Source organism: Sus scrofa, chromosome 6, assembly GCF_000003025.6.
Source record: "Sus scrofa isolate TJ Tabasco breed Duroc chromosome 6, Sscrofa11.1, whole genome shotgun sequence".
Classification (NCBI taxonomy): domain Eukaryota; kingdom Metazoa; phylum Chordata; class Mammalia; order Artiodactyla; family Suidae; genus Sus; species Sus scrofa.
Genome location: NC_010448.4, coordinates 88,903,350 through 88,923,803, shown reverse-complemented (window position 1 = coordinate 88,923,803; position 20,454 = coordinate 88,903,350). Strand labels below are relative to the sequence as shown.

Genomic DNA, 20,454 nt, shown 5'->3' with positions numbered 1-20,454 from the left:
GACACGCCCGGCACGGTCCCCGCGCCGCCTTCCCGCCGCCGCCGCCAGGAGGCTCCGCGCGCCTTCCCGCCTTTCCCCGCGCCGCGGCCGGGCCAGGCCGGGCGGCCAGGCGGGCGCGGCGCTGGGCGGGCGCGGGCGGCGACGGCGCTGCCATTGTCCCGCAACCCCTCCCGGGCGCGCAGGCGGGCCGGGCCGGGCGGTTGGATGGGCGCCGGAGAGGCGGCCGCGCAGTCCGGGGACCGGTGCGCCCCGCCGCCGCCCGCCTCTCCCCCGCTGGCCGCCGCCCGGAGGCCGGGTCCTGGGCGCCGGCTGCCCGCGCCTCCTTTGTGACCGTCTCCAGCCCCTCGGAGCCGGCGCGCCACCGCCGCTGTGCCCGGGGCTGCAAATGGCGCCCGCTCGCCTCTGCGCCTCCCGCCGCTCTCTGGACCGGGAACGTCTGGGGGCGCCGCGCCGGGGCCGCATCCCGCTGTCGCCGCCGCCGCTGCCGCCCGGGGACCAGAGCCCGCGGCGCCTTCGCCCGCAGCTAGGCTCGTGGGCCCGTCCCGGGCAGCCCCGACGCCCCGCCCGCCCTTCGCCCGCGTCGCGCGCAGCCACTTACCGCGGGCCGCGGCGCACCGGCGGGGCGCGCGCGCGGGCTGGGGGAAGATTCCCGGTTCCCGGCAGGGGAAATACCCCCTTTTGAAGCCGTTCCTTTGCGCCCTAAAACAAGTAGCCCCAACGTGAGAGAAACAAAAGGTATTTGCTGACGTGGGCGTTGGACAGAAACGCCCGAGGGCTGGGGACACAATTAAAGGGGCAACGCACAGATTTCAGGCACCAACCAGCAGCTTCGCCCACTCCCCCTGCCCTTGCCTACACCCTGCTGCACCCTCCGGAGGCAATGGAGTGCCCAGATCCCCTAGCACTTGACTACAGAATCATTATTTAGTAAGGAGCTTAAATTTTAAATTGTACTTTACGTTGGGAAAGGCGCCTCCGGGAGGGCAGAAGGGCTGGATTTCTAGGATCTGGGGAATTTGGTTTAGGAAAGAGGGAGGGACTTAGGCGTGCCCACAATTACTGTATAAGTGCATGTGACATTATTGTACTTAAGTTTAGCAACGTCAAATGGAAGAGATCTGCACAGAATTTTTCCCTTTTTGAAGAACTCGTTTTAGTCAAGGGTAATCTTTTCTAAACCTCTGCAAGTCACAAGAATTTTCTTTGAAGAGGATAACCCAAGAAGCTGAGATAAGAAAAAATAATCCTTGGTCAAGTTCAGAGAAAATATAAAACTAGTAAGAATAGGAGGTTTTGTGTTGTCAAATACTAACATTGATGATACATCCCTAATGTTTAGAGTACACACGTCAGGTTCTATATCTGCTAACATCATAAATCACTGAATATTCATAGTTAGCAGGCAAACATTAATTCTACAAACTACGTTTTCCAGTTCCTTCTGCTGGGGTCAGGCATTGAATAATACTGTGATATAGCAAAACCGAAAAAAAGACTCAAAATTTTAAAACATTTAGTTTTTGTTGGATTTCTCTCTTTTGTCACACTCAGTCATACTGAACAGAATTTATTACTGTGGTTTCATCAATAGTTAGCTATGTGATTTGAGGATCATAGTCTCTACTAGAAGGATACAAAATATTCACAACTATCTCTTAATGTCACTTCTGTATTACTTGAGTTATTTTGCTATTTAGTTGCACCTTCTCACATTCTGAACAGGTAATTGAAAACATGTTTGAAAACCTGCTAGGTATCAGGAGATTTGGATGTACCCAAACTATTCTGCTAGCATCCCCATTGAGAATTCTCCCCCAAAGACCTGGGCATTGTTATCACAAAGGGTTTTATTTTAGCCTTAATTAATTAAAACATGCAAAAAAGTTCTACAAACTTGTTCCTCAAGAGAGCACATCCTTTGTTGCAAGGAAAAAGTAATGGAAGTTTTTTCCCTCAACTTCCCCCTCCTAGCTTCTGAAACTCAATTTATATGTTTGGCGAACTTCTTATGTTATGAATAATTGGTGGGAGATAGAATCTGCCTTCTGCAGCAGAATCTGGAAATGCCAGTGACTTGCTTTCCCAGAATCCCTTGTGGCTAAGGCAATGGTCATGGGCTACACTTTAATAATCAGAGGCACTTACTGGGGACTTTGATGAGGGAGCTATACCACCAAGAAGCAGGAACCTCTAAGAATCTTTTCTGGCAGTGGTGACTGTTGCAGCAAGATAGTGTCTCCAGGTGCCATAGAGGCAGTGCTGTTAGTGGCAGTATCCGCTGTCCAGCACTAGGGTTATCTGTGGTGCCAGCTGCCAGGTCTCTGCTGAGAGCAGTGTTGGTATCCTTACCAGGCCAGTTCTATGGTATGACTTGCTGTTGTTTCTACCTGGTTAGCATAGGCACCAAACCCTATGCTTTGCTCTTCCCATAATTCTGTAAACTTTTAATACATTCATTTCTGTTTAAATCAGCCAAGGCAAATGAGTCTGTGTCACTAAGAACCCTAGATAGTACAAAATGTTAAAAGGCATTTGGACATATGGCCTGGAACATAATAGATAAAATTATTTGAGGTAAAGTGTTGTCATCAATGTAGCTAGGAATTAAAACCATGGATATAGATAGAGAAAGAGAATATAAAATAAGAAAAGAATAAAGCATAGAACAAGCATCACCAGCTTCATCATCTAGTGGCTTCCTAGAGGAAAGTAAAATTGCAAGAATCTAAGAAGTGACTGGGATAGAAGGAAGAGATGTGGGATAGTGCGGTGTTATGGAAACTAGGAGGGGGGGAGTTTCCATTGTGGCTCAGCAGAAACAAACCCAACTAGTATCCATGAGGATGCAGGTTCGATCCCTGGCCTCGCTCAGTGGGTTAAGGATCCAGTGTTGCCATGAGCTGTGGTATAGGTTGCAGACGCGGCTCGGATCCTGTGTTGTTGTGGCTCTGGCGTAGGCCAGCGGCTACAGCTCCTATTGGACCCCTAGCCTGGGAACTTCCATATGCCGAGGGAGCGGCCCAAGAAATGGCAAAAAGAAAAAAAAAAGAAAGAAAGAAAATGTCTATTGGATTTAACAACTTGGAAATCATTGACTTCAGAGAACATTATTACGCTTGAAAGAAGGGAGCAAAATCCAGATTAGGGGACTACATAGGGATAAAGAAATAGAGGTGGTGAGAATACACAACCCTTGAGAGATCTGGTGGGGAAGGGTGATAGTCTAGTTACCATTGCTGTGTAATAAATCAACCTGAACTTTGTGGCATAAATCAAAGACTATTGGAATTCCCTTGTGGCACAGAGGGTTAAGGATCCAGCGTTGTCACTATTGGAATTCCCTTGTGGCACAGAGGGTTAAGGATCCAGCGTTGGGTTGCTGCTGTGGGGTGGGTTTGACCCCCGGCCTGGGAACTTTCACATACTATGGGTGTGGCCAAAAATAAATAAGTAAATAATAAAAAAAGAGTATTTTATTATGCTTATGGAGTCCATGGCTCAAGAATTTTTTTTTTTTTTTGTCTTTTTGCTATTTCTTTGGGCCGCTCCCGCAGCATATGGAGGTTCCCAGGCTAGGGGTTGAATCGGAGCTGTAGCCACCAGCCTACGCCAGAGCCACAGCAACATGGGATCCAAGCCGCATCTGCGACCTACACCACAGCTCACGGCAAAGCCGGATCGTTAACCCACTGAGCAAGGGCAGGGACGGAACCCGCAGCCTCATGGTTCCTAGTCGGATTCGTTAACCACTGCACCATGACGGGAACTCCTCAAGAATTTGACATGTCACCGCAAGGGTGGCTTGTCTCTCTGCTCCACAATGTCTGGAGTCTCAGCTGGGACGGCTCATACCACTGGGGGTGACTTGAGCTGCTGGGAACTGGAATCATCTGGAGGTTTCTTCCCTCACAGATCCAGCACCAAGGCCAGGATTACTTGAAAATTAGGCTCAGCTGTGACTGTCATCTGGCGTCCTACACATGGCCTCTCCATGTGACTTGGGCTTCTCGCTGCATGGTGGCTGGATTCTGAAAGAGTGTCCCCAAGAGAGCATACCAAGAGGGAATAATCCAAGAGAAATAGGAAGGAACTGCATGGTCATTGATAACCATCTCCAGAAGTTGCATTGTCTCGCTTGCCATATTCTATTGGTTAAACTAATCACAAGCCTACTAAGATTCAGGCAGAAGGGAATATAGCTGTTTTCTCTTAATAGAATGGCAGGGAATTTGAGGTCATGTTTTAAAGCTGCTACAGGCAAAGAATGAGGGTGTTAGCTAGAAGGAGACATAAGTAAAAGACTTTTGAAAATGTGTAATGATGATGGAAAGCATGAAGATGAGAGGGAGATATTAAATAAACAGGAGAAAGAATTAATAGGGAACTAATTTCTGCAAATTCAGGTAGGAGAAAGTCAAAATCTCAAATAGAGGAAGAGCCCCTAGATCGGAAAACTGGAGGGCAAGATGGATAGGTGTGTTGGTTTAAAAATGCCTGCAAGGGAGTTGGGATGCAGGTTCAATCCCTGGCCAGGCACAGAGGGTTAAGGAGCCAGTATTGCTCCACTGGGTGGCCAAAAAATAAAAAATAAATGAAAATGCCAAGAGGCAGTTTCCTGGTAGTCTAGTGGCTAGGGTACGGTGCTTCCACCACTGTAGCCTGGGTTCAATCCTTGGTCTGGACACTAAGTCCCACAATCAAGCCACTACATGCCATGGTTAAAAAATAAATAAATAAAAATAAAAAGAGGAAAGTAATCCTATATGATGCATAGAAAAGAATGCCTATGTATTCCTTGACACTGCTCCCTTCAAGAGGTAGATCCGGAGTTCCCGTCGTGGCGCAGTGGTTAACAAATCCGACTAGGAACCATGAGATTGCGGGTTCGATCCCTGCCCTTGCTTAGTGGGTTAACGATCCGGCATTGCCGCGAGCTGTGGCTCGCAGATGTGGCTCGGATCCCGTGTTGCTGTGACTCTGGCATAGGCCGGCAGCTACAGCTCTGATTGAACCCCTAGCCTGGGAACCTCCATATGCCGCGGGAGCGGCCCAAGAAATAGCAAAAAGACAAAAAAATAAAATAAATAAAGATCCCGTGTTGCCATGAGCTGCATGGCTGTAGCTGTGGTCAGCAGTACAGCTCTGATTTGACCCCTAGCCTGGAAACCTCCATATGCCATGGGTGTGGCCCTAAAAAGACAAAAGACACAAAGGCGGGGTGGGGGGGGGAATCCCAATTCCCCTCTGTATGTGTGTGAGCTTAGACTTGGCTTCTAAAGAAATGATTAAGGCAGAAATGATAGTGTTGGATTCCAGACTCTTGGTGATAAAAGGCCAAGCGACTTCCTGCGTTTTCTCTCTCTGTCTTGGATCAGTTGCTCTGGGAAAAGCCAGCTGCCTCGAGATGCTCAGGCGGCCGTGTGGAGATGAACAGAGGCTTTTTGCCAATAGCCATGTGAGTGAGCCATCTTGGAGTGTATCCTTCTGCCCTAGACAAGCCTTCAGCTGACTGCAGTTCCAGCTAACAGCTTGACTGAGCCCTCATGAGAGACCTTGAGCCAGAACCAACCAGCTAAGCTGCTCCTGGATTCCTGACCCTGAGAAACCTTGTGAAGTAATCAGTGTTTGTTGTTTTAAGCCATCAAGTTGCGGGGATAATTCATCATACGGAACTAGACAACTTATACAGATTGTGGTGCCTAAAAGTGCTACCATAACAAAAACCAAAAAAAAAAAAAAAAAAAAAAAAAAAGTGACTTTGGAGTTGGGCAGTGGGTGGAAGCTGGAAGGACCTTGATGAGTGTCAGTGAAATCTTGAGTCTTTCAAAAAATAGTGGAGTTCTGATGGCTTTTGCGGAAGCTGTAAATGAGGACTTAAAGGAAAATCATAAAAATATTGGACCCTGAAGGAGGTGGGGGTCTTTGTTATGTCCTGACAGAAATTTAGCAACACCATCGCCTGCAGTGAGGTGAAATGAAGAAAACATACCTAGTGAGTTGAGTGATCTGGCTAAGATTTCTAAGCAGAGGGTTGAAGGGGTCACTTGATATCTTCTTGCCACTTGTAGTCAGCTATGAAAGGAGATAAGCCAAAGTAAGGACAATTAAGCAAAAGGAAGCCAGACTTCCTGCTTTTGAAAATTCCCAGGGTGCCAACTGATGCTAAAATTAAAAAAAAAAAAAGCCTCCTGAGCAAAGATTAAATCCAAGGCAATGCCAGGAAAACACAGTCTAAAGATGAACAAGAAAATTACAGGCCAATATCACTGATGAACATAGTGTTGCCCAAACTTCAACCTCTGTCTGCTGGTGCTGAACAGAAACACCAAGATAGTTTTGGAGAAGAGGAAAGGAAGAGCTTTTATTGCTTTGCCAGGCAAAGGAGGCTGTCATGGTCTGTGACCTTCTTTCTAGAATAAAGAAGAATGTTTCATCAAAAAGTTAACATCTTCCATTTGTTGGGGGTTTTAGTTCTGCAGAAGAGCTCAAAGATATTTTATGTGTATCCCTTGGGGTGGAACCAGGACCCTGCCCCAAGGCTGCACTATTTTTCCTTGTCCGTTCCTCCCTTTTCTCTGCATCCCCTCCCTCCTCTGATTAGCATCTGTTTGAACCTGCCCTTTGGAATTCAGGAAGGTTCATAGAGGCTGAATTAAGCCTACAACCTACAATCAAAAAATGGGGAACACATAAAAGCTTTTTTTGTGCCCAGGAGCTCCCACAGGGTCCTACTTGGTTTCAACAGACATTAAAAAATCCTCAGCAAAATACTAGCAAACCAAATGCAACAAAACGTTGAAAGGATCATATACCATGATCAAGTGGGATTTATCCCAAGGATGCAAGTGATAAGGATGGAGTAGGATAGTTACATGAGTAGTTGTAGAAGTCCCAACAGGGGACCATAGATAGCAAGGGAAACCTAAGGACCTTTGGGAGAACACTGTTAAGTTAATAATCACTCAAAGAAACCACCAGAACCAAGCAGAGTTGCTTAACTATGAAACCACAAATAAAAGCATGAGATATGCCTCTGGTCATTAAGTGAAAGATAAAATGAGGCCTGAATTCAAGTTTAGCCAGACAATGACCCTTGAGACCCAGCACCGGAGTTTAAGGGAAAGATGACTTTCCAAAAGAACAGACCCTATTTATACAGAAACCTGAGATGATTCAACATTATTTTTTCTTTTTTTAGGGCTGCACCCGCAGCATATGGAAGTTCCCAGGCTAGGAGTCAAATTGGAGCTACAGCTGCCAGCCTGAACCACAGCCACAGCAAAGCAGGATCCAAGCCGTGCATGTCTGCGACCTATATCATAGCTCACAGCTACATTGGATCCTTAACCCACTGAGTGAGCCCAGGGACCGAACCCACATCCTCATGGATACTAGCTGATTCGTTTCCACTGAGCCACAACAGGAACTCCCGATTCAACATATTTTAGCGTATATTACCACCCTTCTGCTGATTTTAATAAGTACCATGCAAGTCCTAGTTTGACCTCAAATACTCTCTTACCGATACAAAGGAGGAGCTAATGAGGTAAGCCTGACGTCTACTCGAAGAAAGAGGAAGACGCAGTCTTTCCCCACTCCCCACTTTCCTTAGATTATAAAAGTGTAGCCCAGGAATGTCCATTGTGGATCAGTGGTAATGAACCCAACCAGTATCCATGAGGATACGGGTTTGATCCCTGGCATTGCTCAGTGGGTTAAGGATCCGACATTGCCCATGAGCCGCAATGGAGGTTGTAGACATGGCTTGGATCTGGTGCTGCTTTGACTATGGTATAAGCCGGCAGCTGCAGCTCTGATTCAACCCCTAGCCTGGGAAATTTCATATGCCGCAAGTGTGGCCTTAAAAATACAACAACAACAACAAAACCCTGCAAATCAAAACTGCAATGAAATATCACCTCACTCCTGTCAGAATGGGCTTCATCAAAAAGTCTACAAATAATAACTGCTGGAGAGGGTGTGGAGAAAAGGGAACCCTCCTACACTATTGATGGGGGTGCAAACTGGTGCAACCACTATGGAAACCGTATGGAGGTGCCTCAAAAAACTAAAAAAGGAGTTGCCATATGATCCAAATATCCTACTCCTGAGCATATATCCAGAGAAAACTATAATTTGAAAAGATACATGCACCACAATGTTCATAGTACCACTATTTACAATGGCCAAGCCACCTAAACATCGATTGACATGATGAATGGATAAAGATGTGATATCTATATGTAGATATATCTATATATGAAGAGATATCACACCATAAAAAGTGAAATAATGCCATTTGCGGCAACATGGATGGATTTAGAGATTATCATACTAAGTGAAATAAGTCTTACAGAGAAAAACAAATGCCATATGATATCGCTTATATGTGGAATCTTAAAAAATGATACAAATCAACTTATTTACAAAACAAATAGACTTACAGACATAGAAAACAAACTTATGATTACAAAAGAGGAAAGGGAGTAAGGAAGGATAAATTAGGAGTTTGGGATTAAGATATACACGATAGTGTATAAAAAATAGATAACCGACAAGGACCTGCTGTATAACACAGGGAACTATATATGATAAAAATAAATAAATAAATAAATAAATAAATAGTTCCCTTCTGGTTAATCGTGTTAAGGATCCAGCATTGCTACTGCAGTGGCTCAGGTTGATGCTGTGGCACGGGTTCAATCCCTGGCCTAGGAATTTACACAGCCTCAGGCACAGCCAAAAAAAAGAAGATTCACAGAAAACTCACTTTTGTTGTTGGCTGTTTGTTCATTTGTTTGTTTTGGTTGCTCCAAAGTATGCAAAAGTTTTTGAACCAGGGGTTGAACCTGCACCACAGCAGTGACTCATGCCATAGCAATGACAATGCCAGATCCTTAACTTGCTAAGCCACTATGGAACTCCAGACTTACTTTTTTTTTTTTTTTTTTTGGTCCTTTTGTCTTTTTAGGAACACACCCGTGGCATATGGAGATTCCCAGGCTAGGGGTTGAATCGGACCTATCTATAGCTGCCGGCCTACACCACATCTATAGCAACACCAGATCCAAGCCACATCTGCAACCTACACCACAGCTCAAGGCAACACCAGTTCCTTAACCCACTGAGCGAGACCAGGGATCCAACCCACACCCTCATGGTTCCTAGTTGGATTCGTTTCCAATGTGCCATGACAGGAACTCCAGTAGTTGTGTTCTTAACCCACTGAGCCACATTGGGAACTCCTAAGAAAGTACTTAGAGGAACACTGCCTGCTTGGACTGAAAGAGTCAAAGCCTATACAGAATGAAAAAATGTCTTCTGAGCTTCCAAAATTCAGCTGATGAAATGCAATCCATGAAAACTGTGCAATTGCAAACAGGCTATCTTTCATACAAAAGGAAGAACAACTTAGAGAAAAGAAGCAAGAGCCCAGAAGGTAGAACCAAGAGCCATGGAGAATTATCCCTAATCCTAATCAAAGGATTTCCAACATTTGCCCATCTGCATTTCAGTATTGCTATAAATCAGTGTTTCATTTGTGTCTGTATTTCTGCCCTTTTTGGACAGGAATGTCCATCGTGGTTATCTTATATGTACCACCATTGCCTTTTAGGTGTGAATGAGGTGAATAACTTGACTCTTTAGTTCATGGGTCTTCAGATCAAAAGAAGCTGTATGAGGAGCTGTAATTAAGGAACTACACCCTTAGTCAGATGACAGGGTTAGAGTGGTCAGAGAATGAATGATAAGGAATTTTAAACCAATCCCTGAAATATGAATTGGAAATTAACAGACAGAAAGGAAAGAAGTATGTTTTCTGAATTGGGGCAATGATTTATTGGTCCTTGCTTCATTTGAATTCTAATTGGCTAAGTGACAGGAAACCCAAAGCAACAATGGCTTAAACAAGATGGAAGTTTATTTTTGTCTGACATAAAGAATCTGGAGGTAGATGATCCAAGGCTAGTATGGGAGCTCCATTCTATGAAACTCTAAGGGAATCAGGCTGTTACCTACAGGAACTCTGGTTTACTTCTGTCACATTATTTTATATTTTACATTTGTTTCATGTTTTTTCGTTTGTTTGTTTGGCTGTGCCTGCAGCATCCACAAATTTCTAGGCCAGGGATCCAACCAGAGCCACAGCAATGATAACACCAAATTCTTAACCACTAGGCCACCAAAGAACTCCCATGTTTTATTGATTTCATGCTATTGTTCTTCCACATAGTCCACTGGCTAGATTGAGTTTTCTTCTGCTGATTTAAAAGCTGTATATTTATATTTTGTTCACATTGTGGTTGCTCTTAATTTATTACATATAAATATATACACATATAATCCTAGTGGATAATTACATGTGTCACTATTTATTTCATCCCCTCAACAAGAAAGTATTCTCATATCTCTTTTCCTCCACTCCTCCCCAATATTGATATTATTTGTAATGTTCTTCTTGGTTCTCTTTTATGATTTCTCATTATTGCCTCATATGATTAAAATAATCTGTTCTTTCTAAGTATATTTATCACTCCTTTTTTTATTTTTTGCCACACCCTCAGCAGATAGAAGTTCCCAGCCAGGGATCGAACCCAAGTCAGAGCTGTAACCAGAGCCACAGCAGTGACAACACTTTAACCCACTGAGCCACTAGGGAACTCCTATCATTACTATTTTGAAATTTGGATCCTTCTATTCCTATAATTCTTAGACTGCATATGTATAATTGTGTGTGTGTGTGTGAGAGAGAGAGAGACAGACAGAGAGATTTAGTTGACTGTTTTTCTCATGATCGCTCTGTTTTGGCCTGTGAACTCGTGTCCAGGGGTGGGTATTGACTACTCTGCTAATGCGGTGCTTCTCAAACTGTGTTGAAGAACAAGATTGCTTTTGTTCCCACTCTGTTTGCAGGCCTATTTATTATATAAAACTTTTAAAATTCCTAATTTTACTTTCTGTACTTATTACAGACCAGAAACATCCATCCTTGAACCACCCTTTGAGTGGTACTGTCCTAATGCATACTGGAAATGGTATTAGTTCAGGGTGGTATATTGTATTAGGTTTTCCAACCATTTCCTCCCTTCACTCTGAGAGGATTTTGTGTCAGCACCATTGCTATGTGACTTCAATGCCTCTCTGGAGACAAAGTGCATCTTCCTGCCCCAATGTCTGGTTTGGTTCTGTGACCTGCTTGGGCCAGTGGAATATGAGTACAGCATGCCAGGTCTCATGTGTTTCTACCAGCTCTCTCGTTCTTCCACTCTGCTGCAAGACTCATGGGACCCAAATAGAGGTTGTTCTTATAGCCCAGTCTATACCCTAGAGCCACATATGGCACATATGGCACGTGGAGCCACAGAGGCTGATCTGGAAATACCAACATATAAATATTTGTTTGTTGTAAACCAAAGCTTGGCGAACTACAATTCATAGCCATTTCCAATCTACTATATTTGTAATGCCCATAAGCTAAGTTTTTTTTTCCGTTTCTTTTTTCTTTTTGGTTGCACCTGCGGCATGTGGAATTTCCCAGGCCAGGGATTGAAACTGCACCAGAGCAGTCACCCAGGCTGCTGCAGCGACAATGCCGGATCCTTAACCCACTGAGAGGGGCCAGGGATTGAACCGTCGTCCTCATGAATGCATACTAGTTGGGTTCATTACCACTGACCCACAACAGGAATTCCATGGTCAATTATTTTACGACAAAGTAGAAATTCCCTGGTGGCTCAGTGGGTTAAAGTTCCAGTGTTGTCACTGCTGCGGCTCAGGTCACTGCTGTGGTGTGAGTTTGATCCCTGGCCTGAAAACTTCTGCATGCTGCAAGCATGACCAGAAAAGAGTGAAATGAACCTCTATCTTACACCATACACAAAAATCAACTCAAAGTGGATTAAAGGCTTTCATATATGCCCTGAAGCCATAAAACTCCTAGAAGAAAACTGCCTGGCCCTAAGCTTCTTGACATAGGTCTTGGCAATGATTTTTTCCCTTTTTTTTTTTTCTTTTGGCAATGATTTTTTGGATTTGACACCAAAAACAAAGGCAATAAAAACAAAAATAGACAAGTGGGACTATATCATACTAAAAGGCTTATGCATAGCAAAGGAAACAATCCACAAAATGAAATGACAACCTATCAAATGGGAAAAAATATTTTCAAATCATATATCTGATAAGAGATTAATATCCAAATATATATGAAGAATTCATACAACTCCACAGCAAAAAAACCAAACCGTCTGGAGTTCCCTGGTGGCTCAGCAGGTTAAGGATCTGGCATTGTCATTGCTGTGGCTGGGGTTGCTGCTGTGGTATAGATTCCTGGCTCAGAACTTCTGCATGTCACAGGCATAGCCAAAAACCCCCAAAGAACCAAAAACCAGAACAAACAAAAAAAGCCAAAAACAAAAACCAAAGCAAACCAAAACAAAAGTCAGATACCATATAATCTCACTTATATGTGGAATCTAAACAAAGCAAAACTGGAGTCCTCCTGTAATGCAGCAGATTAAGGATCCAGCATTGACACAGCAGAGGCTTGGCTCAAACCTATGGTGTGGGTTTGATCCCTGGCCTGGGAACGTTTGTATGCTGTGGATGCTGCTGAAAAATAAAAAATAAAATAAAATAAACAAAACAAAGGAAATGAGCTCCTACATATGGATTGGTGGTTGCCAGATGCAGGAAGGTAGAGGGCTGGGGGAAACGGGCAAAGGGGGTCAAAAGTACAAACTTCCAGTTATAAAATAAAGACGTCACGGTGACGTAATGTATAGTACAGTAACTATAGTTAACAATACTGTATTGTGTATTCAAAAGCTGCTAAAAGAGTGGATCTTAAACATTCTCATACAATGAAAAAATGTATAATGATGTGTGGTGATGGATATTAACTAGACTCATGGAGATCATGTCACAATGTATACCAATACAAAATCATTATGTATACCTGAAAAAAATATACTGTTATACATCAATTATATCTCAAGAAAAAAGTAATCAGTGGGAATTCCTGTCCTTGGCTCAGAAGAAATGAATCTGACTAGCATCTAGAGGACGCAGGTTTAATCCCTGTCCTCGCTCAGTGGGATAAAGATCCGGCGGTGCCGTGAGCTGTGGTGTAGGCTGGCAGCTACTGCTCTGATTCGACCCCTAGCCTGGGAAACTCCATATGCTTCGAGTGCAGCCCTAAAAAGACCAAAAAAAGAAAAAAGAAAGAAAGAAAGGAAAACTAGTTAAGGATTTCCCACTGTGGTGCAACAGGATTGACAGTGTCTCTGGAGCGCTGAGATGAAGGTTCAATCTTTGGCCTGGCACAATGGGTTAAGGATTCAGCATTGCTGCAGCTGTGCATACATCACAACTGTGGATGGGATCTGATCCCTGGCCAGGAACTCCATATGCCTTGGGGCAGCCAAAAAAGAAAAAAAAATATCAAAAAACAATAATATTTTGTGATCGTGACACATGAAAACTACTTGAAGTTTAAAATTCAGAGTTCATGAAATTTTCTCAGAACACAGTCATATTTATTCATTTACATATGTCTCTGGCTGCATTCATGCCGCAAGGACAGAGCCAAGGAGCTACAACATACAACCCTATTTCCCACAAAGCCCCAAATATCTATCTGCCCTTCACAGAAAAAGTTCACCAGCCTCTGTTGTAAGCTACAGAGATTTTGAGGTTAGTTGTTACATTTAAAAACAGAATGGTTCCCGCCATGGCTCAGTGGTTAACGAATCCGACTAGGAACCATGAGGTTGCAGGTTCGAAACCTGGCCTCGCTCAGTGCGTTGAGGATCCCGCATTGCCACAAGCTGTGGTGTAGGTCACAGACATGGCTCGGGTCTGGAATTGCTGTGGCTGTGGCATAGGCCGGCAGCTACAGCTCCAATTAGACCCCTAGCCTAGGAATCTCCATGTGCCGTGGGTGCGGCCCTAGAAAAGGCAAAAAGACAAAAAAATAAAAATTAAAAATAAAAAAAAGAGAATAAAAATTAAATCTCACCTTGTTTCATTTAACGTATTGCTTTACCTAAAATAATGTCATGCTTAAAGTTATTCATCATCGTAACATTAGGTTAGTATTTCCATAATTCATTCTGCTTCTCCCTACTCTATTGGCTATAAAATGTTACCCAAACTGTGAAAGTCCTCATTTACTAAGATCAACAGTACTGGACCCAGATTTGCTCAGGGCTCTTTCCTCTTAGTGTTGTTGGAAACTCCCCCAGGAGGACTGCCTGGTAGTAAGCACATTCCTCCAGGCTGCAGGAGGGAGGCTTGCCAAACTCCTAAAGCAGAGGCCATAATTTCTGGGTGCTCCACCAGTTTGTCCAAGAGGGCCTACCATGGGGACACCTCTTCACTCCCCAAGTTGCTCACAGGCACAACACATTCTTGTCTCAAGCCGCAGAACCATCCCAGGGGCTTATCTGTTGCTGCTGAGACAAAGGGTTCTATAAGACCCACTCAGCACCCATGCCTGTGAACTGGCTGGCTAGGCTGGTTCTGGAAATGTGGGGGAGTTGATGCCTTTTGGGGTCCACTGCCTAGTGAGATACAGGAAGCAGCAGGTCCAGTTAGAAGATGCGGTAGTTTCATGCAGCCTTGCTGATGGCATCCCTGGAGACCAGTCACCCATGTCTGTTATGCTGGGGCCAACTCAGTAATGCATCTATATTTTTATTGAATTCCTTCCCTGTTTTACTCCCTTTTTCGCCCTTACTCCTGCTTCCCTGGGACTGCACTATTCCCAAAAGTGTTAGCACATAAGTTTTGCCTCAGGCACTGCTTTCTAGGAAATTAGACCCTCTCATTCTACTTTCTTCCCAAAAAGTTACCATTTTTAACAGTTTAGTATGGACCCTCTAATTAATTTACTCCCATCAGTGAGGATTTGTTTTGTTTAGGTTTTTGTTTGTTTGTTTTTTGCTTTTTAGGGCCATACCCACCCATGGCATACGGAAATTCCCAGGCTAGGGGTCAAATCAGAGCTATAGTTGCAGGCCTACGCTACAGCCACAGCAACTTGGTGTCTGCGACACTCTCTGCAATGCCAGATCCCCGGCCCACTGAGCGAGGCCAGGGATTGAACCCACATTCTCACGGATACTAGTCAGATTGTTTCCCCTGTGCCACAACAGGAACTCCTGTTTAGTTATTTTATATACTATAGTTTTCCTCTGAGCCTTTTTTTTTTTTTTTCCCCAGCGGTGCCCATGGCATGTGGAAGTTTCCAGGTCAGAAGTGGGAACCTGCACCAGAGCAGCAACCTGAACCAATGCAGTGACAACACCAGCTCCCCAACTTGCTGCGCCACGAAGGGGAGCTGTAGCTGCTGGCCTACACCACAGCCACAGCAGTGTGGGATCCGAGCCACATCTTCGATCTACCCCACAGTTCACCACAATGTCGGATCCTTAACCCACTGAGTGGGGCCAGGGATTGAACCCGTGTCCTCACGGATGCTGGTCGGGTTCGTTAACCTCTGAGCCAGGATGGGAACTCCTCCCTGAGGCTTATTTTTAACAATATGTTTTAGATATCTCTCAAAGTCAGTACACACAAAATTGATGTCATTCTTTTTCCCAGTGTTTTATCACAAAAAGTTTCAATTATACAACAAAGTTGAAAGAATTTTACAGTGAATACCCATGTACACACGACCTAGACCCTTCCATTAATGTTTTAATAGACTCGCTTTATCTCATATCTATCCATCCCTCTATTCATCCATTCATTTTCCATCTTGATGGATTCCAACGTAAATTGCAAGCATCAGTACAATTCTCCCTTAAAAAATTAGTGTACAGGAGTTCCTGCTGTGGTATAGCTCCCCAAAATATACATACTTTAATTTAAAAGTCCTTTATTGCTGGAGTTCCTGTTGTGACTCAGTAAGTTAAGGACCTGATGTCATTTCTGGAAGGATACAGGTTTGATCTCAGGCCTTGCTCAGTGGGTTAAGGATCTGGAGTTACTATAAGCTTTGGCATAGGTCACAGATGCAGTTTGGAAGCAGTGTTGCTGTGGCTGTGGTATAGGCCTCAGCTGCAGCTCCAATTCAGCCCCTAGACTGGGAACTTCCATATGCTGCAGGCACAGCTGTAAAAAGAAAAAAAAAAATCGTTTATTGCTAAAAAATTCTAACCATCACCTGAGCTTTCAGCAAGTTATAGTAATACCATCCAAGATCACGGATCACAGAGTTCCATTGTGGCTCAGTGGGTTAAGGATCTAGCGTTGCCACAACCTGCAGTGTAAATTGCAGGCGCAACTTGGATCCAGTGTTGCCATGCTGTGGCATAGGCCTGCAGCTGCAGCTCCAATTGGACCCCTAGCCCAGGAACTTCCATATGCCATGGGTGTGGCTACGAGAAAGAAAAAAAAAAAGAGATCACAGATCATCATAAATCCAGTAATAAAAGTTTGAAATACAGCAAGAACTACCAAAATGTGACACAGAGACATGAAGTGAGCAAATGCTGTTGGGAAAATGGTGCTAATAGACTTGCTCGACTCAGGATTGCAACAAATCAATTTGTAATTTAATATCTGTGAGACTTACCATAAAGCAATGTGTAATAAAATGAGATATGCCTTACAAACGATAATGCACAGAGATGTAAGCACTCATATGTCTGACTTGTAATGTGTGGACTCGGTTGGACTAAACTACATTTCCCAGAATTTCCTTTCTTGTGTGTTTCCTTTAGTGTGGGCCACAAGGGAAATTTGGAGAGCAGAGGAAAGCAGCAGCCCTTTTGTAGTTCATAAACAGTGTTGGTGACCTGATGACTGACCTTCTTGGAGATAAAGCCACAGCTAGAACTGCAACTTCTCTACCTTCCCCTGGATCCTCCTCCAGTTTCTCCAACTCCCAGCACAGTTGACTATGTTTTGCTCTGTGACAGAGGGTTCTGGCTTTTGTCCGTATCAGCAAGACTTCAAGCAGTGAAAATTGCCATGCATGGTTCCAGTCCATCCCTGTCGGGTGCTGGCTCTTGCTGATAGGTCCAGACTGCTTCTGATCTCCCCACTTACCCCCATCTTCCCTTCCACATTGCCTGTCTTCATTTCCGTAAAAGAGATTCCCTAGAAGTGGAATTGCTGGGGCAGAGGGTATGCAGATTTAAAATTTTGATATACTGACAAATTGTCCATCCCTACCAATGTGCACTCTCACAAATGGTGTATCAGAGAATGCAAATGAAGTATTCACCTGCAAACTTCATCAAACTGGATTATTATGAATCCTTCTAATTGTTACTAAAGTGACTGGTTAAAAATAATAACTTTTTCATTTTTCATTTTTGGCTGAGCCTGCAGCATATGGGAGTTACCAGGCCAGGGACTGAACCCTTACTACAGCAGTGACCTGAGCCACTGCAGTGACAGTGCAGGATTCTTAACCCACAGCACTAAAAGGGAACTGCTTTTAATTACTGTAGCTTTGTATTGTATTTTACAACATTAATTTTCAGTGGAATAACTTTTTTTATTAACACTTTATAAGGTACATTTTTTTCCTTACCATTTTACTACTTATTTTTACACTAAAATTAAAATGGTGTAATTTTAGGAATTCCCGTTGTGATGCAGCAGAAACAAATCTGACTGGTGTTCATGAGGATGCGAGTTTGATCCCTGGCCTCACTCAGTGGGTTAAGGATCCAGCATTGCCGTGAGCTGAGGGGTAGGTCACAGACGTGGCTTGGATTCTGTGTTGCTGTGGCTGTGGTGTAGGCAGGCAGCTACAGCTCCAATTGGACCCCTAGCCTGGGAACTTCCATACTCCTCGGGTGCAGCTCTAAGAGGCAAAAAATTTTTTAAAAATTGAAAAATATACATATTATTTCAGCAAATAACCTTGTACAAAAGCACTAAGAAAATGTTTACTATTGTCGTTACCTCCCATGCAGTCAATCAACTTCGGCTTATTGCCACAATTGTGTGGGCTTTTCTTACTAGTCTAGAGTGAATGGGTTTAAGACCAAATCTCTCATCACAGATTGAGAAGCAGATGCTGAGTTAGAGTTGGGACTATAACAGGACTAATGGGGAGTGACACTTTTGAAGGAAAAGGTGCAGAAGCAAGATTGAGAAAAGAGATCAGTCAGTGACAAAGTCTCTGCCGGCCTATTAGGAAACTCCAGAGCAAACATTGTCCTATGGAGGAATCCCAGGTTTTGGCTGGGCTCTTGGAAGCTAGAGCAGTTGAAGGTACAGCTGGAGGCTGTCAGCAAATTCTTTCAAGAAGAGAAATAGATCTCAGTGGCACATCTCTTGAGGTCTGTCACATCGCTCTTCTCAGCTCTGTGCTAGTGAGCATGGGGAAGTCTTATAGTCATTCAACAAACATTTTAAAGCACTTCTTATACGCCAGGCACTGAGCTAGATACTACTGCCATGAAGATGACTGGAATATTTTCTTTTTCTTTTTTCTTTTCTTTCTTTCTTTTTTCTTTTCTTTTTTTTTTCTTTTCTTTTTTTTTTTTTTTGGTCTTTTTGCCATTTCTTGGGCCGCTCCTGCGGCATATGGAGGTTCCCAGGCTAGGGGTCGAATCGGAACTTGTAGTCACCGGCCGGCCGGAGCCGGAGCCACAGCAACACGGGATCTGAGCCGCGTCTGCCACCTACACCACAGCTCATGGCAACGCCAGATCCTTAACCCACTGAGCAAGGCCAGGGATTGAACCCACAACCTCATGGTTCCTAGTTGGATTCATTAACCACTGAGCCATGACAGAAACTCCTATTCTGTTTTTGGGTTCTTAACCCACCATACTACAGTGGGAACACCTTGTGGGGTGTTTTTTAAATGCACGATCTTTTACTTATCCATAATATAAGATAAAATACGCTAAATGAAAAGATTCAAAAGCTCTGGAAACTAGTACAGGATCTGGCAAATAGTAGGCGTTGAATAAGCATTGTTGACTGAGAGGCTATGGAAATCAGAGGAGGGGGAAATTATTTTGTCCTGGGGAATAGATTTGTTGGTCACCTACCAATCAGTAACAATAAAATTTTTTTAAAAATCAGTTACAATCTATTTAGCTGATGCAGGATTCAAGTAAAACTCAAAAAGTAGACAAAAATTTGTCTTTATAGTTCTCCCTTCCTCCTGCCTCCTTCAAGCCCTCCTCCCACCAATAATTTTTCTTCCTCCCAGTCATAATTAAAACTCAGAGTTCTAGTTGTGGCTCAGTGAGTTAGGGACCCAACATTGTCTCTGTGAGGATACAGGTTCGATACCTGGCCTGGCTCAGTAGGTTAAGGTTCCGGTGGTTGCTGTAAGCTGCAGTGTACATCACAGATGCAGTTGGGATCTGGTGTTGCTGTGACTGTGGTGTAGGCCACAGCTGCAGCTCCAATTCGACTCCTGGGCCAGGAACTTCCATATGCCAAGGCTGTGACCATAAATAAGATAAAAAAAACTCTCATCCCTAACTCTGTTGTGAGTTGATTTCATTGTTTTACTGTAATGCCTCACAGCAATTTAAGAATGCTGTTTAATGGAGTTCCCGTTGTGGCTCAGCAGGTTACGAACCCAATTAGTATCGTGAGAATGTGGGTTCCATCCTTGGCCTTGCTCAGTGGGTTAAAGATCCAAACTTGCCATGAGTTTTAGTATACGTCACAGACGAGGCTCCTATCCCAAATTGTCTTGGCTGAGGCTTAGGCCTCAGCTGCCACTCTGATTCAACCCCTAGCCTGGGAACTTCCATGTACTGTAGGTGTGGCCCTTAGAAGAAAAAAAAAAAAAAAAGCAATGTTTGAATGTCACAAATACATTTGCATTTTGAAACAAGAGTTTTTAAAACACAATTATTCTGTAATTGGCAGGGCTTGCGAGAGCTGACTTTGTCATTTGATGGCTCAGGCCTCAAGAGGAGGCTGTTCACCTGGGGCCGTGGCCTCAGGATTGCTACTGTGGGAAAATTGTTTCTTTAGAGCGGTGTAGGCAGGGGTTTCTAGGGGAAGAGCCTACTGGGGAGTTTTCCCTGCTGTGGCTGCACCATCATAATATTGGTATAAGGGAAAAGTGAGAAAGGTTTCTTATATCTGTGATCGTTCTCCCAGGTACCTCTATTTAAGTGTCCTCCCCCCCGCCTAGTACAGCTCTGCCAATGGCTGGTGAAGGCTGAGTGGGCACAGGGACTCATGGCAAGGCCCATCCTCTGTAGACTTCCACGGTGACCCCTTAAAGGAAAATGGGAAGGGATTATCTCAGAAGTTCTGCAGGAAAATTTGGCTTTCCCAGCTCCTGGTTTGGTTCCCCTCCTAGGTGCTCCCAAGCTCTATGCTTTTGCACTTAGCAAATTGTATTAAAGTGCCTCGTTGGTTTGTTGGTCATCCCCACAGACCACAAGATACTTGGGGCAGGGCTGTCTCTCATTCTCCCAGGTATCCCAGGACCTAGAAGTACTCAATAAA

At 44.1% G+C, this 20,454-nt stretch overlaps 1 protein-coding gene across 2 annotated transcripts in view; it reads right to left on the bottom strand.

Annotated features, from left to right (window-relative positions):
* Positions 1-1,558, bottom strand: part of ZBTB8A (zinc finger and BTB domain containing 8A) — a 40,610-nt gene extending 39,052 nt beyond the window's left edge. Inside the window, exon 1 of one of the 2 annotated variants that reach the window (XM_003356289.4) lies at positions 599-1,558. The gene's annotated coding sequence lies outside the window, so the exon portion shown is untranslated. The remainder of the gene's footprint in view (positions 1-598) is intronic. The other variant, XM_005665187.3, reaches the window with a different exon arrangement.